We start from the raw sequence: 4395 nt of genomic DNA on the forward strand, positions 1-4395 counted from the left end.
ATCTATTGCATGCAATCTATCTGCCTGGGTGAAAACCAATAGGATGCTCTGATTGACAGACATAGGTAGCACTTTAAAACAACATCTCAGACCAAACTTTTTTTTTCTTTTTTTCAACCACAGATAGAAAACTAAAGAAGTCAGTGCTCCACCAGAGGGAGCCAGGATTTCACTAAAGAAATTGTAATGGCCCCCACAGTTTTTTTAAATGCGTGGTACTCAGCAACACCCAACTGATGGGACAACTGAATTAAAAGAGTAGCAGCTGATAACAAGGCCACTGACTAGGTATATGGTGTATGTGCAACGGTGTAGCTAAGGACAAATGCATTATTGCAGCTTATCTCAGGAAGAAAGGGATAGATAGATAGAAAGATAGATAGATAGATAGATAACATTACAATACAATATATTGGTAAAAGCAAAGCACATATACTAAATGAGAACAGATACTACACTTGATGTTAGCCAAAAGGCCGAGAAGCGATAACCTGAATTGGTTTTGGCCTATGACTGCACCCTGGCTTCAAGAAGGCACCCATTGTAGGGATAGGGACAAAGACTCCCCTTAGGAGGACATGTTGTTCATCAATAGACACCTTAAAACCCACAACTTTACCACTTGTTGCAGCTGCCGCTCACGCATGCATTTTTAATCTGCATGATTCTGCCTATTTTCAAACATTCTCCCCTCCCCCCCCAGTGTCCCATGCACCTGCAGACAAGGAGATGGGGAGAGGATAACTAATTAGTGAACAAACAAGCAGCGGTCCACCTTCTTCCTAGTCTGCAGGCTCCCTGCAGACTGTAGCTGACTGCAGCAGCACAGCCAGATAAAGGCCAGGAGCCCATTATGACACGTGCAATGATGTTCCATTCTTCCATTCTTGCATTATTCCATTGTTCCATTGTCCCATTCTCTTGCATTAATCCATTGTTCCATTCACTTATTACATCTATTGCAAGCAATCTATGTACCTGGGTGAAAACCAATAGGATGCTCTGATTGACAGACATAGGTAGCACTTTAAAACAACATCTCAGACCAAACTTTTTTTTATCTTTTTTTCATCCACAGATAGAAAATTAAAGAAGTCAGTGCTCCACCAGAGGGAGCCAGCATTTCATTAAAGAAATCGTAACGGCCCCCACATTTTTTTTAAATGCGTGGTACTCAGTAACACCCAACTGATGGGACAGTTGAATTAAAAGAGTAGCAGCTGATAACAAGGCCACTGACTAGGTATATGGTGTATGTGCAGCGGTGTAGCAAAGGACTAATGCATTATTGCAGCTTATCTCAGGAAGGAAGGGATAGATAGAAAGATAGATAGATAGATAGATAGATAGATAGATAGATAACATTCCAATAAAATATATTGGTAAAAGCAAAGCACATATGACGCTACCCCTGGGCCGTGTGTGGGGGAATACCCGGAGCCGGGTCTCTGTGCAACGCTGTGGGTTGTAGTCTCCGTGGCGGCGACCCGGTCCCGTGGCTCAGGGTGGTCAAACCAGTGGCGGATCTGTTTATTTGTTTTTGTGATGTTTAAATGTCCAACTACACCACCCGTGGATTGCGGTCACTGAGAACCGCCGCTGCGGGGCAGACCGCTGAGCCTGATGTTGTGTGCACAGCAGAGGGTAGTATAACTCCCCACGGGAGGAGTATAGCCTCAGGGCAGTGAGTGCAGATGGTGGGGGTTGTGTTGCGTGGGCGCAGCAGAAATGACTCAGAGTCCGTGCAGTGCAGTTCAGGGTCTTTACTGTTGGTAGTGAAGAAGGCCCTGCCGAGAGTACTGGCTAACATTAGAGGCCTGGTCAGTCTGTGAGCGAACAAGAGTCCCCCTGGCCAGGTGGAGGTGTAGGCCTTCCCGTCTGACTGCACTCTTCCTGGCTACCCTGCTGTAGTAGTGTAGTAGCCCACGTCCCTGAGTGTACCGTGTGGTGCTCACCCGTATGGCTGGTGACTTGGGGCCTTTGGTGCCTTCCGCTCCGCGATGGCGGTGCCGGTCCCTTGCTTGTGACTGAGCCTCCAGGCTTTCTATGGCCAGGTGGTTTCTGCTGCTGGATGTATAATCCCCACAGCCTCGGACTCCGGTGTCCGGTTCTCTGCGTCTTTCTGCCAGGAAGAGCTCTGCTCCAGTCCCTGGTCTTCAGCTCCTGGCTCCTACAGAGCTCCTTGCTGCTGCTCTGTCCCTTTCTCTGGAACTAGACAAGACTCGACTCTCTAACCCCGCCCCAGATCTAGTTTATAAAGGGCAGGTTCCTCCCCTCTCTGGACTGGGGCAGGAGGTGTGGCATGCAATATTGCTACTGACCAGGAAAACCCATGCTCGCTCTCAGACATGGTATTTCTACCACTGTGGCAACCAGACCCCTGGGGTGCCACATTCCCACCTAGTAAATTTTAGTACTCCGGGACTAAACACATTTTATGAAACATACACAACAGGGTATAAACAATAACACATTAACATATGTACAAGAAGTTTAGCTTTTATAGGTCACGGCGCTTCCGTAACCAGGTGTCCATGTCACCCGAGATGCATTTTGAGGGACCTATCCCAAACCCTCCACGTAGGCCCTGGGGTGGCTACCGGGCATCAATGATCCGGCGTTGGACCACATCTTCAGCCACCTCCACGGGTTTTTGTTCTGTGGTCTGGGACAAAAAGGGGCACTTTACAGGTGCAACTATATACAAGGTACAGTTCCGGTTATTCATTGTCCATAACCTGTCAGTCCATGAACCCTGTCGGGTAACTTGAGAAACATAATTAGTATTCATGCAACAAACATAAAACATTTTAACATTTGCAATATACAGGTATATATCACATTTAAATTTTCCAGCGGGCTGGTATTTGACCCCTAGTGCTCCTGGTGGACCTTCGTAACACGCTATCTGGTGGTGTCCTTTCTGGGTCCCCTGTTTCTACCCCTTGTGTAGTGGGCTCACGTGTGTCTGCACTACAGGTATGTGGAGATGTTTTGGGTAGGCTGGGCAGCTTTCTGCGTACTCTTTGGCTCACTACGGGCACAGCAGGCTCACTACCAGCAGAGGGTTGATTCTCCTGGGCTGCTGGTATGGAATCTTCTGCCTCCGGGGCCAGTTGCTCTCCCAACTCTACTTGCTCTTCTGTAGGCCCTTGAGGGGCTGGCTGGAGAAAGGTAAGGACGGGTACCACAATAGCGTTGTTAATTTGTGTCCAGGACCAGGGAAATTCTCCGAGTACTGTACTGACCATTTCTTCCCTTTCCTCTGCGGGTTGAGGGCTATCTTGGTCTTCATCAGTGCTTTTCAGCTGCTCGGGACACTTCTTCAGGTGGTCTCTGGAGACAGTGGCTGTGGTCTCTCCTCCATCCTTACTGATAATACATCCTGTCGGATTGTCATGACTTGAGGGCAGTACTGTGTACGGGTCTTTCTCCCACTGGTCGTCCAACTTATGGAGTCGCCTCTTCCTCTTCAAGACCTGCTCTCCAGTTGACAGGGGAACAGCGGGAGCATGCTGGTTGTAAGTTCTCTCTTGCCTTTCTCTTGCTTGAGACAGACTTTTCTCAATGCTCTCCTGCACTTTCCGGTACTGCTGCTGCCGTTCTGTATCCCAGTCTGCCTCTGGCGAGGTGTCCTCGGGTGTGAGGACTCCCATTTCCAGGTCAATAGGCAGCTTACCAGGTCTTGCTCTCATTAGGTAAGCCGGGGTGCAGTTGGTGGAATTTACTGGGATGTGGTTATACAAGTCCACCAGATCAGGCAGTTTTTCAGGCCACAGACTGCGTTCTTCCAGGGGTAACGTTTTCAGCAAGTCTATCACCACCTGGTTCATCTTCTCACACAATCCGTTGGTTTGGGGGTGATAGGGCGTTGTCCTTATCTTCTTGCAGCCATAGAGCTTGCAGAACTCCTGGAAGACCTCCGCTTCGAAGGCTGGACCTTGGTCAGTCAACACTTGCTCCGGATACCCGTGTGGACGGCAGAAGTGCTGCTGGAAGGCTCTAGCTGCTGTCTGAGCGGTTAAGTCCTTGACAGGGACCACCAACAGGAACCGGGAGTAGTGGTCTACGATGGTGAGGGCGTAGACTTACCCGGACCTACTTGGAGCCAGTTTCACATGGTCCAGGGCTACCAGTTCTAGCGGCTGCTTGGTGATGATGGACTGCAGGGGAGTCTTCTGGCTGGCACGGTCCTTTCTTCTCAGATTGCACGGGCCGCAGTCTCTGCACCATCTCTCAATGGCCCCTCTCATGCCTACCCAGAAGAACCTTTCACGCAACAGGAACTCCAACTTCTTCCATCCAAAGTGCCCTGCTCCATCGTGGTATGCCTCCAGGACCATAGCCGCGTCTCGTCTCAGGACCACTACCTGCCAGGTCAGCTCATGTGTCTGG

The 4395-nt window shown here is 49.4% G+C and overlaps 1 pseudogene; it reads right to left on the reverse strand.

Moving 5' to 3' along the window:
* Nucleotides 1–386: 386 nt before the first annotated feature.
* LOC141151066 (U2 spliceosomal RNA) lies at nt 387–488 on the reverse strand (annotated as a pseudogene).
* Nucleotides 489–4395: the final 3907 nt, after the last annotated feature.

Source organism: Phyllobates terribilis, unplaced genomic scaffold, assembly GCF_046119375.1.
Source record: "Phyllobates terribilis strain yellow unplaced genomic scaffold, ASM4611937v1 Scaffold_5__5_contigs__length_657084704, whole genome shotgun sequence".
NCBI lineage: Eukaryota > Metazoa > Chordata > Amphibia > Anura > Dendrobatidae > Phyllobates > Phyllobates terribilis.